The 16,802-nt window shown below is 46.2% G+C and overlaps 1 protein-coding gene and 1 pseudogene across 6 annotated transcripts in view; one reads left to right on the top strand and one right to left on the bottom strand.

Annotated features, from left to right (window-relative positions):
* CSMD2 (CUB and Sushi multiple domains 2) overlaps positions 1 to 16,802 on the bottom strand; it is a 671,005-nt gene that overhangs the window by 472,283 nt on the left and 181,920 nt on the right. The window lies entirely within an intron of this gene.
* LOC115860415 (serine/threonine-protein phosphatase 1 regulatory subunit 10 pseudogene) lies at positions 6,179 to 8,809 on the top strand (annotated as a pseudogene).

Raw genomic sequence — 16,802 nt, 5'->3', positions numbered from 1 at the left:
CCACCAAAGAGTGGGGTAGGCTCCAGTGCTGGGTTGCCCAGGCCAAACAACCAACAGGGAGGGAACCCAGCCCCACCCATCAGCAGGCAAACAGATTAAAGTTTTACTGAGCTCTGCCCGCCAGAGCAACAGCCAGCTCTACCCACCACCAGTCCCTCCCATCAGGAAGGTTGCAAAAGCCTCTTAGATAGCTTCATCCACCAGAGGGCAGACAGCAGAAGCAAGAAGAACCACAATTCTGCAGCCTGTGGAACAAAAACCACATTCATAAAAAGACAGACAAAATGAAAAGGCAGAGGACTATGTACCAGATGAAGGAACAAGATAAAACCCCAGAGAAACAACTAAATGAAGTGGAGACAGGCAACCGTCCAGAAAAGGAATTCAGAATAATGATAGTGAAGATGATCCAGGACCTCGGAAAGAGAATGAAGGCAAAGGTCAAGAAGATGCAAGAAATGTTTAACAAAGACCTAGAAGAATTAAAGAACAAACAGAGATGAACAATACAATAACTGAAATGAAGAATACACTAGAAGGAATCAATAGCAGAATAACTGAGGCAGAAGAACGGATAAGTGAACTGGAAGACAGAATGGTGCAATTCACTGCCACAGAACAGAATAAAGAAAAAAGAATGAAAAGAAATGCAGACAGCCTAAGAGACCTCTGGGACAACATAAGACACACAAACATTCACATTATAGGGGTCCCAGAAGAAGAGAGAGAGAAAGGACCCCAGAAAATATTTGAAGAGATTATAGTTGAAAACTTCCCTAACATGGGAAAGGAAATAGCCACCAAAGTCCAGGAAAAACAAAACGTCCCAGGCAGGATAAACCCAAGGAGAAACACGCCAAGATACATAGTAATCAAACTGGCAAAAATTAAAGACAAAGAAAAATTATTAAAAGCAGCAAGGGAAAAATGACAAATAACACACAGAGGAACTCCCATAAGGTTAACAGCTGATTTCTCAGCAGAAACTCTACAAGCCAGAAAGGAGTGGCATGACATACATAAAGTGATGAAAGGGAAGAACCTACAACCAAGATTACTCTAGCCGGCAAGGATCTCATTCAGATTCGATGGAGAAATCAAAAGCTTTACAGACAAGCAAAAGCTAAGAGAATTCAGGACCACCAAACCAGCTCTAAAACAAGTGCTAAAGGAACTTGTCTAACTGGGAAATACAAGAGAAGAAAAGCACCTAAAAAAACAAACCCATGACAATTAAGAACATGTTAACAGGAACATTCATATTGATAATTACCTTGAACGTGAATGGATTAAATGCTCCAACCAAAAGACACAGGCTTGCTGAATGGATACAAAAACAAGACCCATATATATATGCTGTCTACAAGAAACCCACTTCAGACCTAGGGACACATACAGACTGAAAGTGAGGGGATGGAAAAAGATATTCCATGCAAATGGAAATCAAAAGAAAGCTGGAGTAGCAATACTCATATCAGATAAGATAGACTTTAAAATAAAGAATGTTACAAGAGACAAGGAAGGACACTACATAATGATCAAGGGATCAATTCAAGAAGAAGATATAGCAATTATAAATATTTATGCACCCAACATAGGAGCACCTCAATACATAAGGCAAATGCTAACAGCTCTAAAAGAGGAAATAGACTGTAACACAGTAATAGTGGGGGACTTTAACACCTCACTTACACCAATGGACAGATCATCCAGACAGAAAATAAAGAAACATGAGCTTTAAATGACACAATAGACCAGATAGATTTAATTGATATTTAAAATTTATATTTTCGTTCCATCCAAAAACAGCAGATTACACTTTCTTCTCAAGTGCACATGGAAAATTCTCCAGGATAAATCACATCTTGGGTCACAAATGAAGCCTTGGTAAATTTAAGAAAACTGAAATCATATCAAGTATCTTTTCTGACCACAACGTTATGAGATTGGAAATCAATTACAGGGAAAAATAGGTAAAAACCACAAACACATGGAGACTAAACAATACATCACTAAAATACAAAGAGATCACTGAAGAAATCAAAGGGGAAATCAAAAAATACCTAGAGACAAATGACAATGAAAAAAAGACGATTCAAAACCTATGGGATGCAGCAAAAGCAGTTCTGAGGGGGAAGTTTATAGCAATGTAATCCGACCTCAAGAAACAAGAAAAGTCTCAAATAAATATTCTAAACTTACACTTAAAGGAACTAGAGATAGAAGAACAAACAAAACCCAAAGTTAGTGGAAGGAAAGAAATCATGAAGATCAGAGAAGAAATAAATGAAATAGAAACAAAGAAAACAATAGCAAAGATCAATAAAACTAAAAGCTGGTTATTTGAGAAGATAAACAAAATTGATACACCTTTAGCAAGACTCATCAAGAAAAAGAGGGAGAGGACTCAAATCAATAAAATAAGAACTGGAAAAAGAGAAGTTGCAACAGACACCGCAGAAATACAAAGCATCATAAGAGACTACTACAAGCAACTCTATGCCAATAAAATGGACAACCTGGAAGAAATGGACAAATTCTTAGAAAGGTTAATCTTCCAAGACTGAACCAGGAAGAAGTAGAAAATATGAACAGAATAATCACAAGTAATGAAATTGAAACTGTGATTAAAAATCTTCCAACAAACAAAAGCCCAGGACCAGATGGCTTCACAGGTGAATTCTATCAAACATTTAGAGAAGCGCTAACACCCATCCTTCTCAAACTCTTCCAAAAACTTTCAGAGGAAGGAATACTCCCAAACTCATTCTATGAGGCCACCATCACCCTGATATCAAAACCAGGCAGAGATACTACAAAAAAAGAAAATTACAGACCAATAGAACTGATGAAATAGATGCAAAAATCCTCAACAAAATACTAGCAAATGGAATACAGCAACACATTAAAAGGACCATACACTATGATCAAGTGGGATTTATCCCAGGGATGCAAGGATTCTTCAATATACACAAATCAATCAATGTAATACACCATATTAATAAATTGAAGAATAAAAACCATATGATCATCTCAATAGATGCAGAAAAATCTTCTGACAAAATTTAACACCCATTTATGATAAAAACTCTCCAGAAAAAAAAAAAAAAGAAAGGTCATGAAGTACCTAGGGGCAAGACGGGAATAAACACATAGACCTACTAGAGAATGGACTTGAGGATATGGGGAGGGGGAAGGGTAAGCTGTGACAAAGTAAGAGAGAGGCATGGACATATATACACTACCAAATGTAAAATAGATAGCTAGTGGGAAGCAGCCGCATAGCACAGGGAGATCAGCTCGGTGCTTTGTGACCACCTAGAGGGGTGGAATAGTGAGGGTAGGAGGGAGGGAGACGCAAGAGGGAAGAGATATGGGAACATACGTATATGTATAACTGATTCACTTTGTTATAAAGCAGAAACTAGCACACCATTGTAAAGCAATTACACTCCAATAAAGATGTTAAAAAAATAAATAAATAAAAAATAAAATAAAAAACTTTTCAGAAAGTAGGCATAGAGGGAACCTACCTCAACATAATAAAGGCCATATATGACAAACCCACAGCCAACATCATTGTCAATCGTGAAAAACTGAAAGCATTTCCTCTAAGAATAGGAACAAGACAAGCATGTCCACTATTGCCACTATTATTCAACATAGTTTTGGAAGTCCTAGCCAAGCAATCAGAGAAGAAAAAGAAAGGAAAGGAATACAAATTAGAAAAGAAGAAGTAACACTGTCATTGTTTGCAGATGACATGAAACTATACATAAAGAATCCTAAAAATGCCACCAGAAAACTACTAGAGCTCATCAATGAATTTGTTAAAGTTGCAGAATACAAAAGTAATGCATGGAATTCTCTTGCATTCCTATCCACTAAGAATGCAAGATCAGAAAGAGAAATTAAGGTAACAATCCCATTCACCATTGCAACAAAAAGAATAAAATACCTAGGAATAAACCTACCTAAGGAGGTAAAAGACCTGTACTCAGAAAACTATAAGACACTGATGAAAAAAACCAAAGATGACACAAACAGATGGAGAGATATACCATGTTCTTGGATTGGAAGAATCAATATTGTGAAAATGACTATACTACCCAAAGCAACCTACAGATTCAATGCAATCCCTATCAGATTACCAATGGCATTTTTTACAGAACTAGAACAAAAAACCTTAAAAATTTTTGAGACAGCCAAAGCAACCTTGAGGGAAAAAAATGGAGCTGGAGGAATCAGACTCCCTGACTTCAGACTATACTACAAATCTACAGTAATCAACACAATATGGTATTGGCACAAAAACAGACATATAGATCAACGGAAGAGGATAGAAAGCCCAGAGATAAACCCATGCACCTATGGTAAACCAATGTGTGACAAAGGAGGCAAGGATATACAATGGAGAAAAGACAGTCTCTTCAATAAGTGGTACTGGGAAAACTGGACAGCTACATGTAAAAGAAGGAAATTAGAACACTTTCTAACACCATACACAAAAATAAACTCCAAGTGGATTAAATACCTAAATGTAAGACCAGACACTGTAAAACTCTTAGGGGAAACCATAGGCAGAATACTCTATGACATAAATCACAGCAAAATCTTTTTTGGCCCACCTCCTAGAGTAATGGAAATAAAAACAAAAATAAACAAATGGGACCTAATGAAACTTAAAAGCTTCTGCACAGCAAAGGAAACCATAAACAAGATGAAAAGACAACCCTCCAAATGGGAGAAAATATTTGCAAACGAATCAACGGACAAAGGATTAATCTCTAAAATATATAAACAGCTCATGCAGCTCAATATTAAAAACACAAACAATCCAATCAAAAAATGGGCAGAAGACCTAAACAGACATCTCTCTAAAGAAGACATACAGATGGTCAAGAGGCACATGAAAAGATGCTCAACATCACTAAATATTAAAGAAATACAAATCAAAACCACAATGAGGGCTTCCCTGGTGGTGCAGTGGTTGAGAATCTTCCTGCTAATGCAGGGGACACGGGTTCGAGCCCTGGTCTGGGAGGATCCAACATGCCGTGGAGCAACTAGGCCCGTAAGCCACAGCTACTGAGCCTGCATGTCTGGAGCCTGTGCTCCACAACAAGAGAGCCTGCGATAGTGAGAGGCCCGTGCATCGCGATGAAGAGTGGCCCCCGCCTGCCACAACTAGAGAAAGCCCTCGCACAGAAACGAAACAAAGACCCAACACAGCAAAAAGATATAAAATAAATTAATAAATTCCTACCTCCAACATCTTCAAAAAAAGAAAAAGAGAAAAAAGAAATAGCAGAAAATTTCAAATTAGGCATGAGCATGAATTAAAAAAAAAAACTACAATTAGGTGTAGTTTCTAACCAGTATCACCTCACACCAGTTAGAATGGGCATCATCAGAAAATCTACAAACAACAAATGCTGGAGAGGGTGTGGAGAAAAGGGAACTTTTGCACTGTTGCTGGGAATGTAAATTGATACAGCCACTATGGAGAACAGTATGGAGGTTCCTTAAAAAAACTAAAAATAGAATTACCATATGATCTAGCAATCCCACTACTGGGCATATACCCAGAGAAAACCATAATTTAAAAAGACACATGCAGATTCTGGGGTTCGTTTAGAGGTTTGAATTTTCTCGGAGATAGACGGGCCGGCCTCGAGGAGAAAAGGAACAAGCCACAGCAACATCTAAGCCCTTGAAAGGATCCTGAGAGAGGGGGGAAGGGAAAACAGCAGCCTCCAGCCCACCGCTTGTGTCTTCTGCCCCTTCCCACCTATCTTGCCCACCCCACCAGCCCACGCTGCCTGGGACTTGAAATCTGTGGCCGAAGGACCGTCACCACAGAACATCAAAAATAGTCAACCACCCTCCCTTCCCAAACCCACCCAAATTCACTCATCCAGAGTTTACTTTTTTTAATCCACTCAGAACTTTTTTTCTACGACCCCCCTCCCTACATGGAGTTGGTGGGGGGGGAAATGAATACTGAGTTGGCCTTTACTTTTTTTAAGGAGACTTTTTGATCCAAGGAGGCCCCCCAAATAATTGAGTTTTGGGTCCTGGTTGGTTGTTTTATTTTTTTTCTCCAAAATTTTAACCCCCTCCCCCGCTAGGCCCAAGGTGCTGACGTCGCAAAAAAATTGGATTAAAAACCTTGATCATGGGTTTGGGTCCCATGGACCCCAAAGAGCTTCTCAAGGGCCTGGATAGCTTCCTTAACCGAGATGGGGAAGTCAAGAGTGTGGATGGGATTTCGAAGATCTTCAGTCTGATAAAGGAAGCACGGAAGAGAGTGAGTCGATGCACTTACTTGAACATTCTCCTGCAGACCCGTTCACCAGAAATATTGGTCAAGTTTATTGATGTTGGTGGTTACAAGCTTCTTAACAATTGGCTGACATATTCAAAGACAATCAACAACATTTCCCTCTTGCAGCAAATTCTACTGACCCTGCAGCACCTACCACTCACTGTTGACCATCTCAAGCAGAGCTCCGGAAATTGGCCTCAGTCCTTGTCAGCGACTGGATGGCTGTGATCCGCTCCCAGAGCAGTACCCAGCCTGCTGAGAAAGATAAGAAGAAACGGAAAGAAGAGGGAAAGAGTCGAACCACCCCTCCTGAGCGACCGTTGACTGAGGTGAAGACTGAGACTTGGGCTAAGGAGGCCCCGGAGAAGAAGAGGGAGAAGCCCAAGTCCCTCCGAACCACGGCGCCCAGTCACGCCAAGTTCCGCTCTACCCGACTAGAGCTGGAGACCCCGTCTTTGGTGCCCGTGAAGAAGAATGCCTGTGCAGTGGTGGTTTCTGACAAGTACAACCTTAAACCCATCGTCCTCAAGCGTCAGAGTTCCACAGCTGCCCCAGGATATGCTGTGCTCCCTGCAGAGAAGAAATACAAGCCACTCAACACGACACCCAATGCCACCAAAGAGATCAAAGTGAAGATGATCCCGCCACAGCCTGTGGAGGGCCTGGGCTTTCCGGATGCGCTCAATTCAGCCCCTGTTCCAGGCATCAAAATTAAGAAGAAGAAGGTGCTATCACCCACAGTGGCCATGCCAAGCCCATTTGAAGGGAAAACGAGCACAGAACAGAGCACAGCCAAACCTTCTTCCCCAGAGCCAGCACCTCCTTCTGAGGCTATGGACACAGAACGTCCAGGGACCCCAGTTCCCCCTGTTGGAGTCCCAGAGCTCATGGATACTGCCCCTTTGGAGCCAGGAGCTCTGGAGGCAAAGCCAGTGGAGAGTCCCGGAGATCCTAGCCAGCTGACCCGGAAAGGCAGGAAGAGGAAAACTGTGACCTGGCCTGAGGAGGGCAAACTGAGAGAGTATTTCTATTTTGAACTGGATGAAACTGAACGAGTGAATGTGAATAAGATCAAGGACTTCGGCCAGGCAGCTAAGCGAGAGATACTGTCAGACCGACACGCGTTTGAGACGGCCCGGAGTCTGAGCCACGACAACATGGAGGAGAAGGTGCCCTGGGTGTGCCCCCAGCCCCTGGTGCTGCCCTCGCCTCCTGTCACCCCTGGAAGCAACAGCCAGGAGCGGTACATCCAGGCTGAGCGGGAGAAGGGGATCCTTCAGGAGCTCTTCCTGAACCAGGAAAGTCCTCACGAGCCTGATCCCGAGCCCTATGAGCCTATCCCCCCAAAACTCATCCCCCTAGATGAGGAATGTTCCATGAATGAGACCCCATATGTTGAGACCCTGGAGCCTGGGGGGACCGGTGGCTCACCCAATGGGTCAGGCAGTTCCAAGTTGCCTCCTGTTCTGGCCAATCTTATGGGAAGCATGGGTGCCAGGAAGAGCCCCCAGGGTCCTGGAGGAGGAGGCATCGATGTGCAGGAGATCCTCACCTCCATCTTGGGTAGCCCTAACATTCATCCCTCAGAGGAACTGCTGAAGCAACCAGACTATTCAGACAAAACCAAGCAGATGCTGGTGCCTCATGGACTCTTAGGCCCTGGTCCCATAGCCAATGGTTTCCCACCGGGAGGCCCTGGGGGTCCCAAGGGCATGCAGCACTCCCCCCCTGGGCCTGGCGGACCTATGCCAGGTCCCCATGGAGGCCCTGGGGGCCCTGGTGTGCCAGTGGGTCCACGTCTCCTGGGTCCCCCACCCCCTCCCTGGGGGTTGATCCCTTCTGGGATGGCCCAGGTGACCCCATGCGGGGTGGCCCGATGCGTGGGGGACCAGGTCCGGGGCCATACCATAGAGGCTGTGGTGGCCGAGGCGGGAGTGAAGCACCTTCTCCTCCTCCTCCATTCCGAGGGGCCAGAGGAGGTCGCTCTGGAAGAGGACCTCCAAATGGACAAGGGGGCCCCGGTGGGGGCATGAGCAGTGGCAGTGGACATCGTCCCCATGAAGGCCCTGGCAGTGGCATGGGCGGTGGGCATCGCCCCCATGAAGGTCCTGGCGGCGGCATGGGTGGTGGCAGTGGCCATCGTCCTCATGAAGGCCCTGGTGGAGGAATGGGTGCTGGTGGTGGACATCAGCCCCATGAAGGCCCTGGACATGGGGGGCCCCATGGCCACCAGCCTCATGATGGCCCTGGTCACCGAGGCCACGACCATCAAGGGCCACCCCTCATGAGCACCGTGGCCATGATGGTCCTGGCCATGGCGGAGGGGGCCACCGACGGCATGATGGAGGCCACAGCCATGGAGGAGACATGTCAAATCACCCTGTTTGTCGACATTTCATGATGAAGGGTAACTGCCGCTATGAGAACAACTGTGCCTTCTACCACCCGGGTGTCAATGGGCACTCCCTGCCCTAGGGACCACCTGCCCACCCCGCCCACACCCCTGTGGACTGCAGCCTTGCTCCTTCCACTCTTTTATGGCTTCTGTGAGGCCCATTTTCCCCTTTCCCCAGCTGATGAGGCGCCGGCCCCCTCAGTGCCCACCTGCCTGGGCTCCTGGGGGTTTTCTGACGCCTGGTGTGCATTGATGTACATATTTTCCTCCAGTCTGGGGAGGAGAGAGACTGGACACATTCCGTACCCTGGGCGGCTGAAGGGGAGACCCACTTGGCTTCACTTTTTGAGGAGATTTGCCCTTTATGCCAAGCGCCTCTCCAGTATTACCCTTTATGCCTGAGAACCTAAAGTTGGTTATCCTGGAGAACACCTCTACTCTCCTCTTGTGGGTCCTCCACATGCACACAGAACTCTGACACGGGATCAGCTGCACTTATGAAATCATCCCAGCCAAGTTCATGCTTCCTCGTGGGGTGGGGAGATGGTAAAAGGGGCATTGTGGATCCCACTGCCCTGAGAGGACTCAATCAGGCTGGATTTGAGCTCTGGAACACATCATCCCCACTCCTCCCCTGACACAGGCTTTACATTGAGTCCTTTCTCAAGTAAGACGTTACAATCTTCCGTGAACACCCAAGTTTGCATCATGGGTCTGCTAGGTGCAATGATGGCAAATTCAGGTCGGGATCCGGTGAAAAGTTTTAGCTGGCATAGGTGAGGCCATGGGTGGTGGTCCACCCTTGCCTGCAGCTCATTCTGGAAATTAAAACACTTCAGTGAGACCAGCTTTTCATCAACTGAAGCCCGGCGTGCTGGGCATGCCAGTCACACTACACGCACTGCCTCTGGGAGTTAGCGCGCTCCTGGCGCCCCCCCGGAACCTTGTGGGTGTGAGGCCTCCAGCTCCCTTGCCCTGTCAGCCACCTCTGAATCCCCACCAGGTGCCTTCCTGGGTGGATTCGATAAGATGCCCTGCCCTCTCCCAGCCCTCTCCTTCACCTGTCTCAGCACAGTTGTTTTCTATGAAAACAGTGGATTGGTTGGGTTTTGTGCATGGTCTTGGGTTAGAGCCACAGTGGATTTGACGATGAGCATTTTCTTTTTTCTTTTGGTTTTGTATATTTTGTACATTAATAATAAACAGTGGAAAGAGAAGTATTTAATAATAATAATAAAAAAGACACATGCACCCCGATGTTCATTGCAGCACTATTTACAATAGCCAGCTCATGGAAACAACCTAAATGCCCATCAAAAGACGAATGGATAAAGAAGATGTGGTACATATATACAATGGACTATTACTCAGGTATAAAAAGGAACGAAATTGGGTCATTTATGGAGACGTGGATGGACCTAGAGACTGTCATACAGAGTGAAGTAAGTCAGAGAAAAACAAATATCATGTATTAACGCATATATGTGGAATCTAGAAAAATGGTACAGATGAACCAGTTTGCAAGGCAGAAATAGAGACCCAGATGTAGAGAACAAACACATGGACACCAAGCGGGGAAGGTGGCGGGGGGGGAGATGAATTAGGAGATTGGGATTGACATGTATACACTAATATGTATAAAATAGATAACTAATAGAACCTGCTGTATAAAAAATAAATAAAATAAAATTCGAAAGAAAAATGAATTGCAAGATAGCAGCAGTGGAGCATGAAACCACGCAAAGGGGCCCTGGTGCCCTGTGCGACCACACAGACCTTACACCCCTGAAGCTGGTCCTGAGTGCAGGGAATTATGAAAAGGGCGCATCCTCTCCACGGGCCGAGAAGCAGCAAAATGAAGGTTGGGCTGAGGAGGATGGAAGAGAATTCTGGCCTTCAGGGGTTCACAGTCTCATGGGGGACGCAGAGAGAAGCCAGCAGGTAAGCCCAGCACAGAGCCCCAGGCCCAATGGCCGAGGCATGGCAGTAGCGGCATGAACTTCAGGAAAGCAGCCATCCGGCTGTGCAGAGGCCAGGGGGAGGTCAGGGATGGCTTCCAGGAAGAAATGATTCAAGATCTGGATTTTATAGGATAGGAAACCTACGAGGGTCCCTGAACTCCCAGGGAGTCCCTGGTCCATTGAATTGGACCTTGGATCTCTCATCCTGACCCCAGACTCCAGCTAGCCCACTAGCCATGAAACCTTCAAGACCTCAGCTCCAGCCCAACCTTGGTCCCACCTGCACATCTAAACCACAGCCATAGAAGTTTTCTGCCCTTAGGGCTGCAAATCCTTGAAGGCTCAGTCTCCATAAAGAGAACTCTGACCCAGGACACCATTCCTAATGATACCGAGGCTTAGATTTGAATCACATAGGAGGGAGACATTTGCCTAGTGGGCAGACCTGGCTGACTAGTGGACATCTCCGGTTCTCTGGGGTTCTCTTCTTGGGTTTATGCAGCGATTCCTGTGAAGTGATGAAAATCTTTATTTTATTGTGAAAAATCATTTCCCAAAATAAAGCCAACCGCCCAAGGTGGCAATGGAAGTGAAAAGTAAGTGAGGAGTCTAAGGAAGTGATGGGTTTTAGCTAGAAACTAGAAGCCATGGGTGAATTAAGGAGCGGATGTGGAATCTGACGGTGGCTCTGACTCGTGAGTGTTTGAAAACAAGGAAAAGATTTATGAAATCATTTCAGCAAGTGCTTCAGCCAGGGCAAAAATTGCTTACTGAGTGGGAATGAATACTTTGGTGACTGCTCAAAAGGCGGTGGAGTATTGTGAGAATTTGCCCAGGGAACCCAGGATTCTCCATGGAAATGCTCTTGGAATACAGCTGGGAGCCCCATTAACATTTCCATAAAGCACTGGGTGGCAGAGGCAGTCGTGTGGCTATGGGCTGACTCTAAGCACAGGAAAGGTTTAAACGTTCTGCAAAGTGTCTTCCCTTTGCCACAAAAGTTAATAGAAGCGTGGCATTATCATTCATCATGACCTCCTTTCAGCTTAGAAGCTTTGCTTCAACTCTGCATGAATGCTGGTTGAGTAATGATAGAAGGCAATGGAGAGGGGAGTTTATTTTAGTGGAGAATTAATTTTAATATTTTATAAATGGCTCTGGTCTTTAGTAATGGAATCCTTAAAGATCTGAAGAGGTCATCAAAATACTTTTTTTTTCCAAGTACACACTCTACTAATTTAAGGAGGGAAATGTCCTATAAAGATACTTGAGGATTTGGGAATGTCAAGTTCTCAGAATATACCCTGCTTGAATTTCAAGGATCTACACACAAAAGGATGCTCACTCACCCTAGTGTGAACATACCCAGGTATACTCTTGCTTAATCAGGCAGCACACCTGCACTCACAAGTTCAAGCGTGCGCACCCCCCTTTCCCTACATCATGTAGATATCTCTACAGACTTCTTTCTCCTTCTATGTGATGCCACTTCCTCCTCTTTCTACTCCTCAGGTCAGATCCTAGCCAAAGGTCCATAAACGTCACTCAACAGGTGTTCTAGAGGTATCCCGAGGAAAACACATGAGCTCTTTGTGATCACCCCCAACCGCCACCCCACCACAGGTACTAACCTGAGCTTCCAAGTTGGAAAAAACATCCCATAGGGCCTGCCCAGGGTTATTGGGGCCAACTGGCTTAGAGCAACCTGCTAAAAATGCCTCATTTGGGGCAATGGGTCTCTGAGAAGATCCCAGGTCACACTCTGCTTCATTCCTGTTGTCCTTTCAGACCTCCAGTCTGTGAACAAGAGCCTTGCAGCAGGACAAACACTCGAGATAGAGGAAGGAGGGCTGGTTTGAAGGGCTCCATCCTCTAGGATAACAGAAACTCAGGAGGATACCAAGTCTTCCCTGGATGGTTTTCTGCAAGGAGGACAGAAAACCACAGGTGAAGGACCACCCCGTTGGAGCACTCTTAGATGCTAAAGCACGGGAACCGTGCACACCTGTTATTTTCTCAACCCCTGGCCAACTGTAACAAGCAAGGTAAATGTGATGGGACATATTCTGAGGGCACCCACGCTGGTTCGGCACCTAGCTGTTCTCCAGCTATGAAATTAAGTCTTTGCTAAACTTTCTCTTAGGTGGATATAAAGAATAACAGCAGATGTAAGTGAGAGAGAGGTTGAGTTGCTCTGCACTGTCTTCAGTGCATAGATAGTGGAAGGGGGACGAGATGGAGAACCAGAAAATGTGGCTTCAAGGACCAGCCATGCAACTGGTCAGCAAGGTCATGTGATCATGTGATCACTCAGACTTTCAGCTTCCTCATTTCTAAAATGGGCATGATAATCCCTGCCTTGACTGTTGTTATCAAGATTCAGTGGGTCAGTGAGCATGGAAGTGTTCAGGAGACTACAAATCCCACTGCACATGTTAGGAGTTATTACCTAGCTGTGGGCCTGGCTCTTCTTCCTGCTTCAACATAACTGTAAATTCCTTTTCAGTTTATTGAGGGCACGTCTTTACCTCCGGAGAGGTCACTTCTGGCTTCTTTCCCTACTCCGTTATTTCTTCCTCCTCAAGAAAATAGGAGGAACACAACTGATTATTGAGAGCCCAATATTTATCAGGCCATATTTTCAAGAGCAAAAGGGCTGACTCTTGTGTTTGCTCTGATTTAATCCGCCTTCTATAGGAAAGCACACCATTCTCTCCTTCTGGTCCACCTTTCCTGTGTGTGTCTGGGAGGGTAAATCTGGCCAGCCTTGCCCCTGGAGCCTGCCTATCTTTTCTTTGAGAGAAAGATGGGCAACTCCACCTGATTCTCCAGTCTAGCCCTCTCAAGTCCCCCACTTTGGGGAGCTTGTCCAGAAATTAATAAAGCTGGTTCTTTGACTCCTATCTGGCAAGTTATCTTTGCATCTCTTCTTTCTTTGACTTAAAATTTAAATGGAAAGAGGAGTGTCTTAAGCCCCTTGAACTCTTGTTACTCTTTACAGTTTTTCACAAATCCCATGTGGCAGATGGACCCCAAGGTGATCCCCGCAAATTCCCTGCCTTCTGATGTTCATATCTTTGTGTAATACCATCGCCTTAAGTGTGGGTAGAGCCTGTGACTTGCTTCTAACAATAGAACATGGAAAAGGTGACAGGATGTCACTCTCATGATTATGCCATATTAGCAGACTGGAGATAGAGACTCCCCTTGAAGTTTCATGAACGATAAAAGGCCACGCTGGAGAAGCCCATGTGACAAGGAACGGAGGTGGCCTCTAGGACCCAGGGCTTCCTCCGGAACCTGAGGGTGGCATCCAGCAGAAAGCTGAGGGTCCTCAGTAATTGAGCTGCTAGGAAACAAAATCTTCCAGCAACCTGAATGAGCTTGGAGGGGGATTCCTCCTCAGTCGAGCCTCCAGATGAGAATGCAGCCCAGCTAATATTTGAGGGCAGCCTGTAAGACCCTGAGCAAGAGGATCCAATTAGCCCATGCCCAGTCTCCTGACCTATATGATAGCTGTGTCAGTATTATTAATTGTGAGTTAATGGAGGTGTGTTGTTTTAGGCTGCTAAGTTTATGACAATTTTGTGATTAGGATAATCTATACTTGTGATCTTTGATATTTGTGATGACAACTATTTCACCCGTTTTCCGTTAGGACTTTACCATGCTAAGGCTACTTTCTTAGGCCTCTGCTAACACTCACCCTTGTTGGTCGCATGCCCCTCTTGGCATGTTCTGTGCACATCCTGTCTGTTCCCTGTCAGACTCTCCCATCATCATTCACTTAGAGGTGATAACTGAAACTGTGGCAGTCAGTGAGGTCATGTGAGAAAGAACATGGAGAGGAAAGAACAGAACAGGACCACACCCTGGGGAATGTGCACATTTGGAGGCAGCTGGTCCAAGTCGAGATGTGCTATAATATAAAATACATGCCCAATCTCAGAGACTTGGTATGAAAGGGAAAATGTAAAATATATCATCAGTATGTTTTACAATGATTACATGCTTAAAGAATAATATTTTGGATATGTTAGCTTAAGTAAAATATGTTATTAGATTTAATCCACCTGTTTATTTTTATTGTTTTAAGACAGCTACTAGGAACTTAAAATTACATAAATGGCTCACATTTGAGGTTTACATTATATTTCTATTAGATCAATCGATTGATAGATGTTTTGGAATTATCTGGGATTATTTTCTGGTGCCAGGCACTGTGCTAATGATTTATGACACTATGTCATCTGATCCTCATGTAATACTGTATCATTTCTGTTTTACAAATGAGAAAGTTGAGGTTCTGAGAACTTAAGTGACTTTCCCAAGATTGCATGAAGAATTCATCAAGGGGCAGAAATTCAAAGCCAGGTCTCGTCGACTCAGAATTCTTTGCTGGTAACCACTATGCTCTGCTGACTCCTTAGATGAATGAATGAGTGAAGGAGTGAATGAATGAGTGTATGTTTCTGATGGTGATGCAAGGTGGAATGATTGGCTCTTGCCACAAGGCTCTCTAGCCAAAGGCAAGCCTTGTTGCAGAGATGGTGCCCCGGACTCCCTTCCTCCTACCTCCCCTGTGTGAGGCTGCCACACAGCCTCCCTTGGGAATCCCTGTATCTGCCATCACTCGTCTGACCATCATTCCAGATCTCCCCCTGGTCTCTGCTCTCAGCAAGCGAACCCAGCTTTGCAGAATCGCAAGGCGACATCTGATGGCATCCGAGACTGAGCTCAGGCCTGGCACTTGGGCGTAGGCAGTTCTATGGAAGCGCCTTGGCACAATCCCAGTTCCTGTCGTGGCTGGCAGGGAAGAGCAGGTGTCCACTGGACAGAGCAGCCCTTCCTGCCAGCCCGGACCTTCCCAGGAGGGAGGTGGCTTCCCATGAAGCTCTTCCCTGCCTGTAGGGATGGAGCTCCCATGTGTGGGTACAGGGCTGAGACCGCGGGGAGGTGGACCCGTATGTGCCCACCCGCTTTCTCCTGCCTCCCTGAAACCCAGAGCCGGGAAGTGACTTCCCAGGCCCCTTAACTGGTAAGTGGCAAACTCTGGATTCTAATCCATATGTGTTTAACTCCAAAAGGTTTGTTCCTTTTTCCATAACCCATGCTGCCTCCCTCCTGAACTTTCCATCTGCATCGTTCATGGTCTGCTAAGCCTCAGTTTCCTCATCAGTAAAATTGGGATGGTAGTAATTGGGCTGCTGGGAGGGTTCACTGGGATAAGGCATGTGCGGAGCTTAGCACTGGGCTGGGCACAGCACAGACACTCTGGAAATGAGTGCAGTTATCAGCATCAGGATGGCCATTATCATTATGGGGGCCCCGGGGGTGTCTGCAGGGACTTTGGGGAAGTGGCTGGCAGTTAAGAGCATCTCTTCAAGGCTTCTGGAGTGGCCCAAGGATGCCTTCCTGGACAGCATGACTCAAGATTAACATGCAGTGGATAAGCAGTGTTGGTCCTCCCTGGAGGCCCTGCCTGGGCCACATCCGTGGTGACTTCCCGAGTTCCCAAGGCCCCGGGTGCGCCAGCAGCCTCATGGACACTCACGACGGACCTTCCTTCAGCCCCGTGGAGGCAGCAGCCGCCCAGCCAGCCCTGCTGGGGCAGCTCCCGGACGGGAAGGTCTGCAGCCCCTGGAAGCAGCGTGCCTGTCTTGGGTCATTTGCTTGAACCCCATCACTTCAGCTTTTGGGTGACGCCAGACATATTCCGTTGTCCTTTCTATCGTGTGCGTGAGTGAGAGCGGGGCCACCAACTACCAGCAGCTCTGGGAGACACACCGTGTGAAATGTGAACAGAGCTGAGGTTTCCCAGTGGAACCCCGTGGCAAGGAGGCTGACTGCTCCTTTGCCGTTTCCGGAAACGTTGGGAAGGCCAAGTGGGATGTGCAAGTACCTTCAGCGGGATGGCTGGGCTCTACTCTGGGGGACGAGTGAGGGAGAGTGTCTCCAGGAGACCAGCTCTGACCCCCCTCACCTTCCTGCCTGGCTCCTCCTGGGCCCCGGGGAGCCTTCAGGGGCCGGTGCTAAGACCGGCTCCTGGAGGACTTCCAAAGAGGCAGAGTCTACTGTTCTCAGAGATGCCAAGGACTTTTTTTCAGAGGATTCAGGT

Source organism: Globicephala melas, chromosome 1 (assembly GCF_963455315.2).
Source record: "Globicephala melas chromosome 1, mGloMel1.2, whole genome shotgun sequence".
Classification (NCBI taxonomy): Eukaryota; Metazoa; Chordata; class Mammalia; order Artiodactyla; family Delphinidae; genus Globicephala; species Globicephala melas.
This window is presented reverse-complemented; position numbering and strand designations above follow the sequence as displayed.